Source organism: Camelus bactrianus, chromosome 7, assembly GCF_048773025.1.
Source record: "Camelus bactrianus isolate YW-2024 breed Bactrian camel chromosome 7, ASM4877302v1, whole genome shotgun sequence".
NCBI lineage: Eukaryota > Metazoa > Chordata > Mammalia > Artiodactyla > Camelidae > Camelus > Camelus bactrianus.
The window spans coordinates 23649615-23672702 of NC_133545.1; positions in this window are offsets into that span (position 1 = coordinate 23649615).

The window sequence follows — 23088 nt, forward strand, 5'->3', positions numbered from 1 at the left end:
ACATAATAGAGAGCACATGTCCTATCTAAAGAAGGCAACATCCAGTAAATTATTCTTTTGAGAACTGAGGCACAGTTTTGCTAGAATTTGATTTTTCAGAAGTCATAATTAAGGTAATTCAATGAAATAATTCCAGCTTTAAATGCTGGCAACCAATTCAAACTCAATAAGAAGCAAACAACTACCGTATGCAGAATCACACTTGTTGGGTTCAACAATTTACATTTGTTGATATATTCAGTCTTAAGTTTCTTACTTCTGTGCTATACAGACATAACCAGTGGAATGTATACAATTATATCACTCTTTTGTCTCTTCCTACCCATTACAATGTTTGTTTTTCTGGGGCAGCAGGAAAACTGCAGTTTCTTCTTGTAAACAAGGAAAATTCTAGATCCTATATAATTTTGTAGCACTGGTTCTCAACTGGGAGCCATTTTGCCCTGTCAGGGACATTTGGCAATGTCTTTGGACATTTGTGGTCGTCACAAGAGGAGAATGGATATGTAACTGGCATCTAGTGAGTAGAAGCAGACAGGGATCCTGTTAACAATCCTACGATACACAGGATAGCCCATAACAAAGACTTATCTGGCTCTAAATGCCATTGGTACTAAGGTTGAGACATCTTTGTTATAATATCCCCAAATTCTTAATATTTCCTGAAATTCTTATGAAAGCTTAATGTATGAGACATGAAATTGAAAAGGACTGAATAAAAAGGCATGAGGGGACTTAAGGGAAGTTGGAAATGAGATGAATAGTTCCCAATTTGTGGAGTGTTTTAATTTATTCCACTTCTCAGTTGGTGAAAAACAATCTGGAATAGAGTCCTTCATTTTATTTCAATTTATTGAATAGGAAAAGAAGGAAAATCAAACCTATTTATTTTTCTCTACCTTAAGCCTAGATGTTTATGTTACAGTCTGATTCTTCCATCATGTTTAGAGTTCATGCTGTTCTATTTAGATGTTCAATTTACTACTATTACTAATACCAAGAGCCCAAATAATAATCTAGTATTTCTGACATTTGTGAATATTTGTGGCATATAATAAATACTCAATAAATATTATTAGTATTATCGTTGTTCAGCCCTAAACACCTTCACTTTCAGTAATTTTTTGATGGCAAGTCAGTATTTTTCTTTTTCTTAGACTTTCTCATTTTTATTTATTTTCATATGCTTTAACTGAAAAGTTGGAGATTTACTCCAAAAGATTTGAGCATGGTAAAATAAACGATCACATACTAAAACTGAAATATCATTGCAGCAGGGCAAATGAATTCATTTGGAAGTATTTTTCCATCTTCTGGGTTATCATAAAATTATTAGGGAACTTAAGTTCTCCTAATGAAAATATATTTAAAAGCAAACTTCCTGATGAATCAGCTATCTGAATACATAACCAACATGTAGATGCCCAGGGGTCTTGCTCCTTTTTGAGCTCAGGAATCATTTAATGGGGCAGCTCCCTTGCTTGAAAAGTTTCTTGCATTTTCTAATTCATAATCACAGTAAATTATTTGCTTACATTCTCCATAGAAATTTATATCACGTATTTCAGGGGCATTGGGTATAGCTGTTGTAATATTTTTTAAGATTTCAAGAGAGACCACTACAGTGAGTCAGATTTTCTTAACAACTTCTGACAAGCATCAAATTCATTTAGACTGAGGAGTTAGTCACCTTGAAAATTTCAGTTCAACTTAATCTATGGCCAAGCACATCACCAATTTTACTCAATTTGTTCTCTTGAAAGTAGGGTTGAGGAGTTTAACTTATTTAAAGTATCTATTGGTAACAAGATATATTTTTGTTCCTCTTGTGTTGGTTTGGGTCTGTTAAAATCATTTCATAGGATTGGCTGAAATTTTCACTTCTGCCAGTCTGTTTAGGCATTATATACAGGCAGGATTTATGTGATTTCAGATTATCTGAATGTTAATTACAAACCCAAGAAACCTTCTACTTCGAAGTTAACCAAAGATTTCAGATTCCTCCATCTTTCTAAAATTAGAAGACTTTAAAATATAAATATTTTTCTTCTAATCTAATCAAAAATAAAAGTTCTGAGAAATTCTTACTCTGCAGCATGTAATCTTTGCTAACATTAAAGAAATAGTTAAAAATCAAGAGTTTTGTAAGATTACTTCATTAACACTGAAAGATAGTTAAACCAGTACATACAGACATATGGGCACAGTGTAAAGAGTTTTGAAAAATTCCAGATGATTGCAGCTCCTTGAAACTTCTGGAAATACAGAGCTCATGGATGGTATAATTACATATTTGTTGCACATATTTAGGAATACTAGCACTTTTTTTTAATACTCTTTCAAACTCAAAGGGATTTATCTAGGACAAATAAATGAACATATTACTTCAGGCCATACAACTTCTGTGGATAACGTGGAGGGAAAACATTTCTTCATACCTAACATCGCTTGGTATTATTTCTTCCCTTCCTTTCAGGTGATGATGTCACTAACTGACAAAGTTTCAAGTAAGTGTGTCAATTTGTATGTGCATATATACAGCTTTGTTAATTCTTAAATTATTGTGAGTCCTTAAATATAGTGACATCGAACACTTAAAATTATCATTAATATTTCATGAATTCAGCTTGGATTATCTCCATTCAACACAATTATCCCATTCAACTGCCTTGAAAGTTCAAATGCCCTAGCATTTTAACTCATGGACTGACTCAGTATTGCCTTTAGACCTGGACAAGTGGGGCCTCTGTCCTAGGCCCTTCCATTCAGAGGATTCACACCACCAAGAGCTTTCCTTAAAATCTTCTATGTCACCCTTCTGTATCTGGGATACAGCCAGCATTGCCATCTGGATATAGTCCCCTAGGCCAGACTGGTACCCACATGATCCATAGTGCCCATTTCTCAACTTGGGGCATTCTCTGATCCAGTATGTGGGCTCAACCAGATGTCCCTAGGAACTCTAGGATTCACTTAATCTACATAGACTTCCCTGGCCTCCATGGTTGAGCCCCAGGGCTTAAAAGACAGGCTAGTAACAGGATAGTTCCAGATGCTCAGAAAGGTATTTCTTCTGCAGGATCTCATAAGATTGAGCTACCGTAATGATGCAGACACATTGACTTGGGTAACTTTCACTCTCATTGGACACAGGGTGAGTTCAGAGTTCTCGGCTTCTGATGAACTACCACTGGCCCTTGGTGACATGAGTTGCATGTGTGGACCTCTCTACTGTACAGCACACAACGTGTCAAGGGTGGTGGCAGGTGACTTTTATGTGCCCTTGCTACTGACACCCAGGGAGGTCACCACTCCCCCTTAGCAGGCTCTGTGCACCTGACAGGCATTATCTTCAAAGAAAGCTTTAGAGATTCTTGCTCACAATACCTATCTTTCTGAGTGGCCTTCATTTTTTCTGATCAGTGTGGTAATGTTATGATCTCTTGGGTCAGTCTTAAGCGTTGCCAGACAGGAATGGAAATGCCCTTGAAATAGTGGTACTACTCTTGCTCTGTCCATGGATCTCTTGCCTAGCCTACTCTCAGGAGGCAGTATTTGGAAGGCAGAGGTACAGTTAACATTGAAAGATCACTTTCTAGAAATGCAGCGAATGCAATGATTATAGCCAAAAGAACACAAGGTTGAAAGATGTGTTATTCTACCTTCATGCTATAAAATTTTGAATGATAAACTTAATATGAAAATAAATTATTATTCAGATTAAACCTGTATACTCTGGTAAAGACTGGAACTTGTAGTCATCAGCAATGGTACACAGTAACAACCTCCAAGGGAGTCACTGGAAGCCAATATTCATGGGTAGCACAATAGATGATGGTGCACCATCAACACTGATATAATCAGGATTACATGAATGTTACTAGAGAACTAACTACAGAGGTCTTTTTGCCTATATAAAGACCTGTATTATTTTCAGTCCAAAGAGACATAGAAGTGAGCTAGAACAGCACTGTTAACTTTATTATCATGGTATGATAGAACATACAAAATTGTGCATGAATCTTACTTTGGAAAATAAAAACTTTTTTAAAAGATGGTGCTGGAATTGAACAGGAGAGGACAGTGCCTGGAAACTATCAACAAATACATAAGTACTTCTCTACCCATAATTCTAATGCATAATCAGTAGATCAATGTACCACACAAGGGTCCACACATTTTGTAAAACATTTTTTTAATCAAATTGTTTATGTAGACTGGGGCCCAACACACCCTAGGGGATGCCCTGGACTAGCCATCTCTATTGTTGTCATTTGATAGCTATTACTGTGTAATTTAAAATATTTTATCAAGAGAAAAGAAAAAAAATAAATGAGACCACAAGGCAAAAAAAAAAGACAAAGTTAAATATTACAAAAAGAAATAATTTTTAAGATAAATCTTACAAACTCCAAATTCATCTTTCATGTGGTTTATTATGAAAAGATTGAAATTATTAACCCATTCTTTTCTTTTAACTTTTCTTTGGTGCTTATATTATGTGTTTACATGTCTGTATATCTGTGGCCTTTTTTTCACCAATAAGCACAGGTCTTGAAAATAACACACTCTGGCCATGAAAGTGTTACTGGTGCCAGACTAGCTCTCTGGCCAAAAACAACTGAAAAAAAAATCATAAAATATATACAGCAACTCTTTTTAGAGGACAGCAGGCAGGGAATAGGACAACGGGTAGGAATATACAGAGGTAAGCCAAGAAATCACCCTCGCTTTTTTCCTGTGGACATTTTCCAGATTGTGGCACGAACAGCTGGAACCCAAACAGAGCACAGGGGTCCTGCTGAGCTGGGGAGGCAAGGATCAGAGTTCCAGGATGCTAAGTTGGCTGGAGTCTGCAAGACAGAGTACTAGAGAAGAAGAGCTACAGAAATTTTGTGGGGGCTCCTCCAGTATTTAAATTATATACTAAGCTGTAATACCCAGGGTGAAACTCCATGAGGCTTAGCAGAGAATAGCTGCTGGGGGACGCCATGATCTGACATGCCAGCCAACACTTGGCCTCCAATGATATATGAAAATGTTAACTGATTCTTCTCATCTGCTTGTGTAGTTTCTCCCATGCCACAAATATGCCATTCTGTATGAGCCGTTAATCCCAGCAAGAGTCATTTCTGCTTTGTACTCCATGTTACTTAGTTGCCCCGCTACTTGTCTGATGGTCTCGAGAAGTTACGATTTTATAGTTTAACCAGCCATGTATAGTTCTCAGAATGGACAAGGCTCTTTCCAGTTTTACATATGCAAGGCAGAAGTAGAAATATCATTCAGTTGATTTTCAACAAAGGCGCCAAAGTAATTACATTGGGTAAAGGAATGTCTTTTGAGAAAATTATTCTGGGTTAATTGAATATTCATATGGAAAAAAGTGAACCTCAACCACTAATTCACATCATACAGAAAATTAATTTGAAGTGAGTCATAAACTTAAATGTAAAAGTTAAAGTTCTAAAACTTTCTGAAGAAAACAGAAGTGAATATCGTCATGGCTTAGGGTTAAACATTGATTTCTCAGACTCGGCACAGAAAAGAAAGACCTCACCCCCAAATTTTTAAATGTTAAAGTATACTTCATTAAAAATTTATGCTCATCAAAGAGACACCAGGAACAAAATGGACAGGCCAACCACACTGGGAACTTTTCACTAGGAGAATTTTCACTGGGAGAAAATACTTGCAAAACATATAACTGACAAAGGCTTATATTAATGAGATATAATAACCCCTACAAATTGGAAGTTTAAAAAAAAAACAAATCAATTAAGTAGGAAAAAGACTTGAAGGGACACTTAAAAAAGAAGAAACATGATGACCAATAAGCACACAAAAAGCTGTTCAATCACTGGTTTTTCAAGGAAATACAAATTAAAACCACAATGAGTTATTAATAGATGTCTAATATTAAAATTACCAATAACAAGAAATATTGGCAAAGATGTAGAGGTATTGAAACTCACAAACTCTTGAAAGGAGTGTGAAATGGTACAAGCACTCTGGGAAAGGTCTGGCAGTTTCTTACATAGTTAAACATAAATCTATACTATGATCCAGCAATTCCATTCCTAGGTATTTCCCAAGGGAAATAAAAAAAAAATCAGCCTGCAGAAAAACTTGAACAAGAATGTTCACAGCAGGTTTTCTCATAATTGCAGGGAAAAAAAAATAACCCAAATATTCACTACCATAAGAATAAATAAACAAATTGTGGTATATTAGTGAAATATTAATAGCAATACACAGCAATAAAAAGGATAAACCCACATATGCAATTCAGTAAGATAGATGAATCTCACAAACATTTTGCTGTGCAAAACAAGATGGACAAATTAGTGTACATACTGTATAATTTCATTATTATGGAGAAAAATTTTAATATAGGCTGTGGATTAGATAATAGCTTTGTTTGAATGCTGACTTCGAAAGTATAATGTGTTCTGGAGGAAAATGTTCTTATTTTTAGAAAAACATACTGAAATATTTAGTGGTATAGGACTATATTTGTTTATACTCACCAAAGTTTAAGAAAAATGCATGTGGTATGTGTGTGCACGTGAGAGAGGGAGAGAGAATGTATGCAAGCAGGTGTGGCAGGAGGAGGATAATAAATAATAAAGCAAATGGAGAAAATGTGAACCACTGGAAACTGTACAATGGGTATACAGAAATTCCTATTCTTGCAACTTCTCTGTAAGTGGGAAATTATATCAAAATTTTAAAGTTCCAAAAGTTAGCATGTTCCACTTTATATAATTAAAGTGCATACAAATGTTCTTTAATACCAAATTATTGTTTAATACTCAAGGGAATTCCATAAGGCAAAGTATCTCATCCTTAAATTTTGACTGAGATGTTTATATATCATATCAGTCATTCTTAATAGCACAATGGATTCCTAAGATACTCAGTGTAAGGCTCCCACGTAAGACAGGTGAAAACAGTATTATAATAATTCTTTAAACCACCTTCCTTATGAATTTTGCTGAGTCTTGAGACTAATTAGACTGGAGAAGTAAGCCAAAGCTAGATCACCAGCTACCTTATATACTATGCCAAGATGTCTGAATTTTATAATAGGGGGAAAAGGGAGCCATTGAAAGGTTTTAAGAAAGTTTTTTTTTCAAGTTTTCATAAAATCACTTTGATAAACTGGAGGACTGCAAATTATAGGCAGGAGAAGGAACTAGAAATGTGTTGCCACAATCTAGAAGTGAGAAGAAAAAAAAAAGGATTTAGAGTAGAGACAATATAGATACTAACTGTATTTGAAAATTATTAGGCAGAACCAGAAAGATCTGTTATTGATTCAGTGTGGTGGGAAAGAAGAGAAAGAAGTAAAGCGTATATTCTGTAAGATGGCGATACAACAGTAAGAACAGATTCAAGAAAATGATTAACTCCACTATTGATTTACTGAGTTTCAGTTCTCTGTGTTAATGGCCAAGTTGAAATGATCAGCAAAGGTCTGGAGTTCAAGAAGGTGATCTGAGCTAGAGATAGTACTTAGGAAGGCATCAGCAAATAGATCAATCCTCTTGCTGTGAAATATTGGGTAAATAGCTCTTTAGGTATAATATTTTGAGCCTACATGAAATTCACTGTTAAATGCCAAGTGGTGTCATCACGATCTTTCATTAAGTCTATTATCTAAATAAATACATTAAAAATTATTAGTGAAAAATGATAAAATACACATGAACCACTAGAAACTGTATACATCCATTACAGTTTCTTTGAAAGAAATTTCCCTTTTTCTTTGACATATTTTTCTAATTTTAACCAAACTTTGTTTTCCTGAATGTTAATAATACTGGTTACTAAATGAAAAATTTGTCTGTAGGCTAGTTTTCAAGTGGCTGATGCTCTAATTATTCAAGTTATGTTACATTTCTTCACAGGCTCCAAATATAAGATATCGCCAAAGATTTTCAGTAAGACACTTGGACCTGTCCAAAAAAGCAGAGAGAGGATAATGTAATTCTAACACATTTGAGATTCTTGATGGTATTAAAATTTTCTACCCAAAGTCAATGCAAATCCCCAACACAGGAGCACTCCAAAGGTTCAGAAAAGCCTTTCTGATAAAAATATTAATAAATGCCAAGATGTAAACTGGATGCAAAATCAGTTACTCACTCACCCTACCATCAAAGAATAACCTGGAAGTGTATGCATGGGCATAAATACATACGTGTGTGTGTGTATATATATGTATACATGTATATAGATAAACATAGATATCAATATCAATATATAGATGTATGAATACCAGTAGGAACTTGGGAGGAAAGCAGTAGAAAGAAAAGTTGGCCGAGTTTCAGAACTGTCTCAACTACTTACTGATAGGATCAAAGTACTACTCTCCAAAGAAGTGACACATCCTTTTATCTCTTGTCTTGGCCATCTAGGTAGATCTTAAATCTGTTTGCTGGGTGTGGTTACTGGCAAAAAAACCCCAACAAACTTCTGGTTTCAGAAGCTTCCACCTGGCATATTCAGTCTAGCCATTTTTACACTATCTATAACAATTGTTACCATTGTGTCAATGTTAATCATAAAAATATAAACTTATTTATATGTTTATAATAAAATGATACTCTTTAAAAGTATATTTCCTGGGAGGAAGGTATAGCTCAGTGGTAGAATGCTGTGCTTAACATACATAAGGTCCTGGGTTCAATCCCCAGCACCACTGTCAAAAAAACAACCCCCCAAAATAAATAAATAAACTTAATTACCTCACCCCCCAAAACAAAAAAACAACAAAAAGACTTAAAAGAAAAGATAGTTTTGAAAAAGTATATTTCCTGATTTGCTTCATTTTTTAACTTCTTTTCATTTATGAATTAAGACTATCAGTGTTGAAAAAGTGTCATGACTTTTGGCAATCTGAATGCATTGTAAATTTGCTTATAGTACATTACTATTTTAAAAATAGGTGGTGAACTGAACTTCTAGGAGTAGAAATGAGTTCTGTTTCCTACTATTGTAAACAGACTGAAAACCACGGCCTTGGTGAGTTACTTAAAGAAAAATATAGTGTCCTTTTATTAAATTTAACTGAACATTATCCAAAAAATCACTTTTCCAAGGAAAGCAATCTGAGATTTTCTTTTTGACATTTAAATAATGCTTTATCACATAATTAGAGTTGAGAAAATAATAAATCATGCCATATGTTCTTATCTAGTTCATGCCCCCAAAGGCCTAGAGAATGCGCATGGTTTTATAAATCTAAACAAATCAAATAAATGTTTTGCACTTGTAACTTTGTTACCTTTTAGCAAAAAAATGAATTACTGCCAGGGCAGTCACAGAATTAAGAGGCCCTGTAAACAAAAGAACAGAAGGCTGTCTGCATCTTCACACTAAATTAACAGAACACAAGACAAGTTATAACAGATTATTCAGTTTACCAAAACAGACAGCTAAGTTACTGTAGTTTATCTGGATGGACTGTATATAAAAATATTGATAAATTTAATCTTATTTTGATGATTAATGGGGAAATATGACAAAAACTTCTTCAATTTCTCAAGAAATTGAATATATGTTTTCAAGGGCAAGATGTAAAAATCTTGAATATTCCCCTCTAAATTTATTTCAGCTTCTGCTTGTGTTTACAAACCCAAATACTCATGTTTCTTCTCCCTGTAATCATCTGAGTATACACCAGCATGTGTACCTGGGCCCTGGCTATGTCCCCCACCCTTCTGGGAATTATAATTATGTTCCTCCCAAGCTCCACTAGCTGTGTTTTGTTTTTTAATTTTTTTCACGTACAGAATTAGTCAAGTTTTCTAAGTTATATACCATGAAAAATCAATACAATATTAGGAGCATAGATTTTTGTTTTGCTTATTTACTAGTTAATCCTGTGCTTTTTTTTCTACTTCCTCTGATGAATGTATTTACTAAGTAGACTATAATTCTTAGGAGAGTTATTTCCAAATCGGGACCGGTATTCTGTTGACTCAATTATGTTTCTTTCTTACTTGAATCCCATACATCTCTTCTCCCCTGAAATCTCCAACATCCCTTTCACACATACCACTCTCAGCTAATACTCTTACCTCATACTCACTAAAAAGAAGTAATCAGAAAAGTACTTATACATCCCTCCTTCCATCACACCTCCCAAATGACCTGTGTCTGTCCCTATATACTCTGACTTCATACAATGAATAAATTGTTTGCCTGTGGTCAACCCCTTTATTAGTGGACTACATCACTGTCCCCTCTTACTTGGGCAAGAACATCAGTCCTATAATTATCCCCTCTCTGGCATCATTTTTCCACTCTACAAGATCATTTCCATAGTCATACAAACATTTAAGTTATACTATTTTTAAGTTATCTATCTTAATAAAAAAAAAAAAACTCCCTTCATCTACGATCCCTTTATGTCCTGTACCCTATTTCTCCATTCTTTTTCCAAAACTCATTGTGACATTTGTCTTTACTTCCTTGCTTCTTATTCTCTGTTGAGTGTACCTCCTACATCTCTTTGGCCACACTAATCCAGTAAAACTGCCCTTTTCAGTCAATCTGCTAAACTCTAGATACATGTCCTGGAACCTACTCACTGTACTGATTTCCATGTCTAATAGGTATCCTATATTTAATATACCCAAAATCAAATTCTTGATTCTGTTGTTACTTTAACCCCAAACTTGCTTCTCCCCAAGTGTCCACATTTCCATAAATGATACCACATTCACCTAGTGGATTCACCCAGTAAATCTGTTCTTTATCTAACACCTCATGTCCAAACAAACAACAAATCCTCTCAGCTCTACTCTTAAAATACATCTTCAATCCAGCCATCAGCACATCTACAACTACTACCTTACTTCTCGCCTAGTATAACACCTTAATTGGTTTCCCTGTCTCCACTTTCTGTCATCCAGAATGATTTTCTGGCAACATAAATCACTCCCACTCTCAAAACTCTTTAAAAGGTTTAACAGCACCATTAGAAAAAAAATCTGTAGTTCTTACCTTGGCTCTCCAATCCCCCCAAATTTGGCTCCTAACTGTATCTCCAGTCTCACCTCCTACCATCATCTTCCTAGCTCACTCACTCCAGCCAAACTGGTCTCTTGCTTTTGAACTTCTACACTTGCTGTTTTCTTTGCCTGGATCATTATTCTCCAAGTGATCCACATGATTTGCTCCTCACTTCATTCAAGTCTCTTATCAAATGTTACCAGCTCAGAGAGTTAGTCCCTGACTCCCTTATTTAAAATAATACCTCTCTTTGCTATCTATCATCTCATGCCACTTTATTTTTCTTCATAACACTAATTTCTTAATACTATGTATGTAATTATTTTAACAATCTATACATCCCAGTAAATGTAAGCTTAAGGGCACGCTTTATTGACTGAAGTATTCTTATTACCCAAGAAATACTAGGTGGACAATCATTATTTACCCATTGAAAATTCACAGAAAGACCAACCTAATATCACCCAGTTCAAATCCTGAACACAGCTTCATGAAGTCTCCATGTCTCAATTCCATATTTCCAGAGCAAAGAAGTAATTGGCCATGATTCTATTTCTGGTTTATAAATAAAATTTGTATTTTTTTAGATTCCACATATAAATGATAGCACATGATATTTGTCATTTTGTTTGACTTACAGACATAGAAAACAAACTGTGGTTACCAGGAGGTAAAAAGGGAGAAGGGATAGATTAGGAATTTGGGCATAACAGATACACATTACTATATATATATAAAATAGATAAACAACAATGACCTACTTGTTGGGGAAGGGAACTATATTCAATTTCTTGTAATGAGCCATAATGGAAAAAAATATACATATGTATGTATATGTATAACTGAATCACTTTGCTGTACTCCTGAAAGTAACATTGTAAATCGACTACACTAAAAAATAAGAATTAAAAAAAAAAGTAATTGACCAAATTTATTCTGGTTCCATCAGTTACATATCCCATTAACCATGGTGAAAGGGTAGCAAGCAATACACGCACCACTGTACACACAGAGCTATGGGAGCATAATTTCAGAAAAAAGGGATATGAGTAGGCAGGAAAATTAAATAACTTGTCTTCATGTTCATCCATTCAACAAATATTTATTGAGTACTGAAAGAGTGCCAAGAATTCTAGGAAGTAGGATACAGCAGGAACTTGGCAAATAAGAACCTTTCTCTTATAAATCTTTCATTTAGTAAAGGGAGTTCCAAGTATATATGACACTCTAACCTACGATCCATGAATAAAAGAATCAGACAGAGTAAATAAAATTTATTTACATTATGTTATACTGCATGCTACAAATATTTAAATGTATTAATTATAGTAGGAATACTTAGAAATTATCATACCACTCCTTCATGAAGTGAATGTTGAATCATTTTCACACTGGCCTTGATTATAATTTCACAGATACATTCTTATAAAAAATTTTTGTTTCCTACATATTATATATTCATTTCAAAACTAATACAGCTTTTTCAATATGTGGTATGCATGCATTTGACTCTTCTTCATAATGACTACCACAATACAAACACTACTACATTTATTCACTGTTTGGTCTTCAGCACATTGCTCAGCCCCTCAACTTTACTTTTTTATCTAGAAAATGAACAAGTTGGATTAATCTTCAGAAAGCCTTTTTATGAGCTTTACAGATTTTCAAAGCAGACAGATCACCCTATTCTACAAAATGTGCACACATGGTCTACCAATTCTCATTTTATCAGGGGGTCCCTTTGACTCAAAATGATTTGAATGGTTAAGACTGTGCTGTTTAGAGGGCATACAGTTGGGGACAGCAAAGTGAATAGCCATAAGGAAGTGTTTTCTAAATAGTTCATTTACGACCAATTAAAATTTTGAGCATTTTAGAAATTAAAGGGGTCAAAATCCCTCTAAATCTGCAGACATAAACTGGTATACTATGGGTTAAATTCTTCCCTCATGTGTGATTTTGTGTTTTGTATTGGTCAGCTCAGTCTGTTGATCTTGAATTTGAATACTTTCGGGCTTACACTCTGTAATTCACTAAAGTTCTACACTGGTTGTTCACAAACTTTAGCATAAATCACAAACATCTGTACAGCTCGTTAAAACATTGCTGGTCTCACTCCAAGTTTCTGATCTGCTACATTGTCAGTGGGGCCTTAGAATTTGCATTACTTACAAGTTCCCTTGTGATACTGATGCTACTGGTTGCAGGGCTGCATTTTGATAGCTATTGCCCTACAATACTTCTGCACTTAATACTATTTGCCAAGGCCCTGGAGACATCTAAATTCAAGACCCACTGTAGCATATATACCAAAAACTACTTACTATAATCCTAAGACATTTTTAAACTGTAATGAGTAGACACCAAAAAGAACTGAACTGAGCTTAGCAATCCCTACCTGGGCCAGGCTGTGGTTAACACATATGGTATTCTTTAAGACTGCTTGGTCAAACAACGAACCACTGGAAAAAGAAATTAAGAAAACAATCCCATTTAGGTTACATCAAAAAGAATAAAACATCCAGGAATAAGTCTAACTAAAGAGGGAAAAGAACTGTACTTGGAAACCTATAAGACACTGATGAAAGAAACTGAAGATGAGACAAACACATGGAAAGATGTACTGTACTAATGAACTGGAAGAATTAATATTGTTCCAATGACCATACTACCCAATGCAACCTACAGATTTAATACAATTCCTATCAAAATACCAATGGCATTTTTCACAGAACTAGAACAAATAATTCTAAACTTTGTATGGAAATACAAAACACTTACAATAGCCAAAACAATCTCAAAAAAGAAGAACAAATCTAGAGGTATCACACTCTTTGATTTCAAACTATACTACAAAGCTACAGTAATCAAAACATTATGATACTAGCACAAAAACAGACACATAGTTCAATGGAACAGAAAAAAGAGCCCAGAAATGAACCTGCACTTATATGAGCAATTAACCTGTGACAAAAGAGGTAACGATATACAATAGGGAAGAAACGGCCTCTTTAGCAAATGGTGTTGGGAAAACTGGATAGCGACAGGCAAAAGAATAAAACTGGACTACCTTCTCACACTACATACAAAAATAAATTCAAAATGGATTAAAGACTTAAATAGAAGACCTGAAACCATAAAACTTCTAGAAGAAAACATACGGAGTATGCTCTTTGACATCAGTCTCAGCAATATTTTTTTGGATATGTCTCCTCAGGCAAGGGAAACAAAAGCAAAAATAAACAAATAGGACTACATCAAACTGAAAGGCTTCTGCACAGGGAAGGAAACTATGAACAAAATGAACAGCCCACCTACTGAATGATAGAAGATATTTGCAAATGATACATCCAATAAGGGGTTAATAACAAAAATACACAAAGAACTCATATAACTCAGCATCAAAAAAGAGACAACCCAATTTAAAAATGGGGAAAGGACCTGAATAGACATTTTTCTAAAGAAGAACATACAGATATCCACCAGGCACATGAAAAGATGTTCAACATCACTGATTATCAGGGAAATACACATCAAAACCACAGTGAGCTATCGCCTCACACCTGTGAGAATGACTATCATCAAAAAGACATCAAATAACAAACGTTGACAAGGATGTTAAGAAAAGAGAACTCTCATGCACTGTTGGTGAGTATATAGATTGATACAGCCACTACTATGGAAAACAGAAAAGTGGTTCGCAAAAAAAAAAAAAAAAAAAGGAACTACCATTTGATCCAGCAATTCCACTCCTGGGTATTAATCTGAAGAAAAGAAAAACATAAATTTGAAAAGTTATGTGCACTACATGTACACTGCAGCATTATTTAGAATGGACATACATATATTCATCTATCTAGATAGCTATATTCACTTATAATTTTTTAAAGTCTATATTTTAAACTTTTTTTTACTGTAAAATCTGTTTAAATACCCATAAGCATTTCCCTATTTAATGAGTTTCAATAATGAGTTTTCCAAAAAGTTACAGAAAGATTACACTATATCTCATTATCTATTTAGAATACAACATATTTTCTTTTATTTATTTGTCTTAGTATTTGAAAATTTTTAAGAAAAAAGTGAACTAAACTAGCATTCTATGTGTTTAACGTAACTTTACGTATGACTGTTCTGTTGTTAACCAGGGATAATGAGATGATATCATAAATTAATAGTTACTTAAGAAAAGCAACAAATTACGATTTTGATTTCAATGATGATAATGAACGTTACTTCAGTTATACCTTGGTTTAATCTACTTAAAAGTTTGCTTCTGTTAATTTGACTTCCTTAATTTAAAAAACCTTGCCTGAAAGAGTAACTTAAATCAGACGGATTTTCAAAGAAATACAGGCTTGGCTCTCAAGTCTATTTGAAAATATTTTAATATCAAGGCAGCATCAATAGCTGCTACTTCCGTGACTTTGCATATCCAACAGTTATCTTGAAACTTTCTTAACTGTTTCTTGAAAAGTCAATAATGCTGAATAGATTCCTCAGCAGCAGTGCTCTCTCTCCTGCTGCCTCCAAGTCTCACATTCTGAGCCCCAGATTCCTCCATAAACCACTAAAGCAGTGCTACAAGTGTGCACTCCCTGCAAGATCAGACTGGAGCTTGTTTCAAAGCCTGATACATCTACAGATGAACCTACAATCATAACCTGATAAAATTATACAGCTTCTCTGGAGGCGTGGAGGATGCTGCTGAATGGAATGCACTGTGAAATGACTGGAACTGTTCCAGAAACTTTACCTGTGTAAATATTTTAATAGCATAAACATAGTCATTAAATAAGCTTTCATTAAATTAATAAATATCAAACATTTCTATCCAGTTTTACAATTTTAAGTTTACCAACATAGTTTTGTAAACACTTACAAATCACCACCTAGATAAATGTATCCTGGTAAGGTAATCCCCTAAAAGCTCCAAACTCATCCAGTTTAAAGCTAGTCTTAGCTTTAAGACTGCGAAGAAATCTGAGAGTTAGAAAATTTCTCTCTTAGATATTGATGGGAGATGTGGGAGGTTAGCTAGGAATCCCTTAGCAGCCTGATTAGAATGCCCTTTGTAGCCTTCCTTTCTTCATGATATCCTTGGTATCCTCTGTGGAGAGTATCCATCCCAATGTTACTACTTAAATAAATGCTATGTATAAACGCTACTATTTAAATATATTGTATAAATAATAAAATAGTGACATTGTCATTAACATAATTAGTAGTAACATACAGATATATTTTTAAATAATACAATCCTCCATAAAAATCATCCCTAGAGAAGCACAAACAAGAAGAAAAATTTTCCTATTCATTAATAAGAGCAAATATAAAACATTAATCAATACTTCTAAAAAATAAAATGTACAAGTTTTCTTCTGATTGAAAAAGTAAACATGAAAAATATTTAAAAATACAAAACACAAAGAAGGAAATAAATATCCTTAATAATCTCACCCTCAATGATAAATGCTAACAGCATTTTTGTGCATAGCCTTCCAGGATTCTTCATGTATATACACGTACATTTGAATTTTTACAAAAACACAGTTGTTTAACTTGCTCTGTTATATTCATAACAGCATGTTATGAGTATTTCCCCAATGCCATTAAATACTCTAAGCATATGTTTTAATGGCTGTACACTGCATTTACATACCAACAATTGTTTAACCAACTCCATATTGCTTTATATTTAACCTATTTCCCTAAATTATAGTATTGTTTATAGTTCTGTGATAAATGTCCTTAGTTGTACATATTTAGAAATATCTTCAATTATTTTGGTAGGGTAAATTATTAGAAGTAGAATGTTAGGTCAAAGGACACAATATTTTTAAGATATAAATATATATCACCAAACCAAATTCTAACATTCTGTATTAAAATCACCAGCAGTGTTAGGAAATGGTACTACAGCTCAGCTCCCCAAACCCTTAAAGGATAATCAGGAATTCTCTTTGAAAGTCACAAGAAATATATACTCCCACCCATTCTTAGCAAAACTGACTACAAACATTTTTATATTTATCTATTTTATCAATAAAAAGTTTATTTTATCTTATTTCAAATTACAGTTGTTTATTTACGAGCTTGAGTATTTTTTACATATAATGATCATTTAAATATCATCTTTGTTATCATTTTTTTTTTTTTTTTTACTGATATTAGTTGTCTTCTAAGGTGTTAAGCCCACTGGGACTCTGCCCAGTAAGAATGGAAGAAAAATTCCACACATAACTCTCCTCTACTAAAATCAGATGAAGGATCTAGAGTGTAATGCTCTAAGCCAATGATGAATGGGACTTGGTCACGTAACAGCACAGTCCAGTCTAGCATCATTCTGTACCAGCCTCCCACAGATTTCCTGTCATCTTCTAAGAGAGTTCCTAACTCTTCACTGAGGTTTTGAGGAGCTCGGCTTTTATACCATCTGTGTAGTGACTCTCTTGCTGACTCATTCTAGACCACAACATGAGTCCTGCATAGAACATTTTTTGATACTCACCCTCCAACTGTAACCTTATTTCCCAGGTCTCCAGCTTACCTGACCTATGTGGCCATCTGATCCCTCCATCAGTACCCTGTACACCTGATCAGAATTACATGTCAGGCCATTCTTCTCTTTCCTAGCTTTCTTTCCCAACCCTGTCCTACTGTCATCTAAAATTGACTGGAGTGAGAGGGACATTTTTCCATGAGACATATAGACCTCTCCAAGCCATCTAATAATCTGAGAGACAGTTCTAGAAAGATGAAGATAATCAATAACAAGAGTACTTAAGGCCATGTTAATATGAAGAAATTGGGAATATTTATCTTGAAATGTTAACTGGAACCAGTGTGGGTGAAAGAGGCACTAAAGACAAGAAAGCTCGTTAGAAGGTTCTCATTCTAAAAGGAAGACAGTAAGTTAGGACCAAAACAGTGGCAGGGACCATGGAGAAGAAAGAAAAAGAAAGGGATTTCATATACAGATCAACAAACACGTACTGAGAAACTGGCGTAGAGGGAGAGGGTAGAGGTGGGAGTGATGGAAGTAAAAGGAAGGGAGACATCAAGGATGATTCTGAGGGACCGAGGTTAACAGTTACTCTGTCAATTTATATACTTCATATGCATCCAAGCCAATTACTTTTATTCTGTGTGAAGGTTATTTCATGTACTAGAAAACCTTTCAAAAAATGGCTCAGTGACTCAGGTGATATTAGACTTCAGAACATCTAATAAAATTAGGAAAATACCGAGAGAACATGTTACAATCATTTCAATCTTGTAATTAGGAATACAGCCTAGGGTGTCTTGTTTTAAATAAACCCCATTTATTATTGTATGCCTTTAAATGAATCCGGTTTTAGTCCTGACATTTTAGCAAGAAGTTGAATGGAAACTTAGTTAATTGGTTCATTCTGCGATGGGAGCATGGCTACCAATTAGAACATCAGCTCTGGAAGCTCAGCTACACTGCAGATGGAAAAGGGGCCTCCGAAGTATTTTCCAGCTTCCCTCTCATAATAATTATCTGTAAGACAGCTAAGCCTCAACACCATCGCTTCTGGCATCAATTAATCTATCTGTATTCAATCTGTACTACATTGTTTATTTGTATTAAGTGAAAATCACCTAACTGGTCAGTGTTTGTTTCTTTGTTTTAGCGGACACATGCAAGAGTCAATAAATAGTATTAATGGAAGAGGGCACAAAGGCAATACTGCATAGCAAATTCTATACTCCAATCATCCTGGATTCAAATTCTGGCTCTGCTGCTTATTAGCACCCTGACCATGAATAAATTACTTATTTCTCTAAGACTCATTATTTTCTAAAATAGAGATGACAAAAATAATTGTAATAAAAATAATGAAAGGTAGTTCTGAAATGTAAATAAGAAAGGGAATGCAAAATGCCAATATGCCTAGCTCATAGTATACAGTCAATAAAGATTAGCTATTATTATTATTTGTAAATAGTAATTTGCATTAACATTAGCTGTGAAGGTAAAAATGATCAGAACATGAAAGAGATACAAAAACTGTCAAAAACAGATTAGCATCTTTTTAAAGAAGTCTTAGCCACTTCACCTCTACGATTGATTAACTGTAAAAACGCCCCAACTCTCCACCTTTTCCTACATTCACATCCTTTGCCGTGTGACTCTGCAGCTCCTTCCTTCAGAAGGTACAGACTTTGGCCACAAGAATAAAGCAGAAGTGGCAGTGTGCCAGTTGCAAGCCTGGGCCTCAGTAACCTTGCACACTTTCTCATGCTGTTTCTTGGAAAAGAACCAGCCCCAGTCGGTCTGCTGGAGGATGAGAGGGTATGTGGATCAGAGAGCAAATAACCAGCTGAGATAATCCTAGACAAGCCCGCTCCTAGATGATCTGCAGCTGACCACCGATTAGGGAAGGCTGCCCCAAGATGTGCCACTCCGGCACGTGGATTATATTGAGCTGAAAACAAGAGAGGCCCAAAAGACTCAGGAAAAACCTTTGAACTTCTCCCCAACTGACTAAAAGAACTAAAGATGGAAGGCCTGTTCCAAGAAGGAGCTATCACCATACATAACTTAAATAAGTGTAGTAACGTATGAACTAGGTGCGGCAGTCAGGGAGGAACCAGGCAAGGCCCTTTGATCAAAGTCCTTTCTGTGTCCCATTGTCCCTATATGGCCCAGGAAGCATTTTTTTTACCAAACATTAACTTTTTTCATCTTCCTATGAATTAAGTTACTTCCCTTCGAAGTCCCAGTGCCCTAACTCCTTCTCCTTAGTCTGAAATGACATATATATTTAAAACCCATCTTACCTTCCTGTCTTTGGAATTCTTCATACTTGTGTGAATTCCCTGTACATACATAATAAATTTTATTTTCTCTTATTAATCTGCCTTATGTCATTTCAATTATTTGACAAGACAAAAGAACTAAAAGGGGAAGGGGTGAGGGTAGGAGGAAGAATATTCCATTCTCCCACACCACAGACACAGTAGAGATCAGCCCAGCCTGGCCCAGATCAGCAGAAACACCAAACCATATGGTTACACTATATGTCACTGAGGATTTTACTTGTTTCTTACATGGCATTATGGTGGCATGAGTTTATTGGTCATTCACTGTGTATATAAGAAACTTTGATTAGAGGAGTGGGAAAAAATGCCTGGTTTATGAACAAAGACTTAAAAACCATCAAAGAAAAAGGCAAAACAGTAATTTAGTTACCATTTGAACAATTACTAAGTGTCAGATAGCATGCTAAATAATATATGTTTATATGAATATATAATATGCACACACATATACATATGTAATTTCATTTAATTCTTATGAAGCTTTTTAAGAAACTGATCAGAAGAAATCAAAGCTGAGGGAATTTAAGTAACTTATCCTAGCTTTCACTGTGATTTCTGCTCAGGTTTGTCTGACTCCAAGGATATATTTCAACTCCTCTGTGATACTGTTTTCCAGTATAGATTTATTCACAACTCACAAGGCCTCTGTATTTGTCGACTAGAATTTGATTAATACCTAGTATTATCAATGACTTATAGTGCAATTTCTACAGTAATCATGAATTATTACCCCAAATTGTTTTGGGCCCCACTTACTAGAAATGAAGACTCAAAATCAGTAATCTAGACAAGTGTATATAAGGCAAAACACTTTGTAGTAATGATACATCCTTTTTCAGAGTTAGCAAAGTAACAAATTCTAAAGAATTGCAAAGCACACACACAATTTGAGGATAACTGAGAACGAATGTAACCAGCAGGCTTGAGAGGGACTGTGGCAAATCAGTTAAAGGAATACTTAAATGTTCTGCTTTCAGAGCCTTCTACAGAGCAACTTCTCTTTCCTAAAGGCCTAAATACATAAGATAATTTGTGGAAATCATTACAAGAGAAGTAAACAATGAAAACAGTTGGAAAAAGGGAATGCATTTCCCTTCAGAAGAGATGCTCTTGAAATTCTATGAACATAGGAATAATACTGTAAGGTGAACCTGGGAGAATTTGGGTGTCCAAGTTAAAAAAAAAAAAAAAGTCAATGGCTTTACTGAATGAAATGTGCTCATGCTGCTCACTCCTCAAAGGAAAGAAGTCTGTTTTTCTGTTTTAGAAGCTGCCAGTCATGCAGCAGTGAACATGAGCCATCATTTTAGTCACTTTTCTTTCAGCTCTAATCTCTTTCACAGCGACAAATGAATCACAGAAATCAATCTCAATTCTGACTCTGAAAAATCTTCGGTGTGGATTTTTATTTGAAAAGAGTAAAGCCAGGCTACCTAAAATTTCACATTAGGAAGCAGACAAAATGAGTGTGAGCCTAAGCTTGTGCAGGTGTGCACGGAAAGGGTTTCAGAGCTCTGTTTGGCCCATTCGAGACAGCTCAGGCTCTGGAATAGAACGGACGAGGCCACATCATGAGTGAGTGGCTAAATTAGTCACCCGCTGTGGGACTCAGTTTCCTCACTGATCAGTAAGAGAAGATAATACCTACATAGTAAGATTGTGATGAGTGTTAAAACAGCATATTTAAAGCCTTTTTTTTTCACATTCTACTAAAAGCATTGATCAGAAATCAAATAAGGACTAATCAATCCCAACATCATTTTACACCATTATTACTTAGTGCTATAAAAAATTTTTTTTTGCTATTTTCTGCATGAACATTTATTCCATCTCCCTAGTTAAATGGCTATTTCCAAAAAGGACTGCTTTCTATTTCTTTAAAGTACCCTTCAATTCTGAGTAGTGTGAAGACCCTTTCTCTGCCCATCAAAGGAACTCAATAAATGTGTATAACTATTGAGCTACATGCTGTAAAGAATGAGGTGTTGCTGATCTGTTTTTATATGGATTCAGAAGGCACTACAGGAATCAAACCAAAAACAAAACAAATCAAAACTTGTACCAATGCCACTTCTGCTCATTAGTAAAGTTTTACATTATCTCTGTGGTTCTTTCTCATGAACCAGTGCCTCATGGACAATCTCAAGGCATACAATTTGTTTCCCAGTCATTAGTAAGAATTAGTAAGGTAATAGTGGATACCTCAGTGGAACTTTTGCTGAATCCTCTGGTCTGTCTACTTATTAGACACAATTACTGTCAGGTTAAGAAACCTCTTAGTGGTCTGAGCTCCCGTTGCTACTCATTAGAAAATTCTGGAGCCAGGAGCAATACAAAAGGAAGGGGTTTATTAAGATTCAGTTTATATGCTGAATAAAAGATCCATTATTAGAACACAGCGAGGCATTTCAGTTTATACTAAATTAGCTGCCTTTTAAAAAGACACCTATATTTAATGGCATTAAATGAAGGCAATGTTTGAAGGGATCCTTGCTCTGATGAGTGATTCTGTCTCGCTGTAAATAAAATGCAATGTAAACATGCCCCCAAGTTGAATTTTAGTGGACTACTGTTAAATGTACATACATACAGAATCTACTGTTTTGTGGTTAGCCCATGGAATTGTCACAATTTGAAACTTTGGCTTTGGTTATTTTTATTCCATTTTTCCAGTCTCAGCACAGTAGTTTGTGTGTGTGCGTGTGTGTGTGTGTGTGTGTGTGTGTGTGTGTGTGTGTTGTATGAGCATACAACTTTCAAGTGATTCCAAATACATTATATAGCTTTAGCTTAAAATTCCACTAACTGGTAGCCTTTTTATACCCCAGATGTTCTTATAACATGAAAAGGGAGAAGAGTGAAAATATGAGGAAAAAAATTATACTGAGTAAAACATTTGTAAGCCTTTCCCATCCAAATGTATAGAAAACTTTTCATTTTAAGACAGACTTTAAAGACAAGATGAGCATATCACTAGAGAGTTCTTTGTCAAGCCCTAGGAATTGTTTTTATTTTAATACTTTGACAAAATCTGCATTTTCTAAAATACAGATTTTAATTTATTAATATAGCGCCATCTTCTGGTAAATATTAAGAAAGGCAGTTGGTTTTGTACCAAAATAGTATTGAAATCATTTAAAGAATTTAATGAAAAATTGATCCATTGTAACAAATGTCTAGAATTGCATTCAATAGGGCTTTCTTAACATC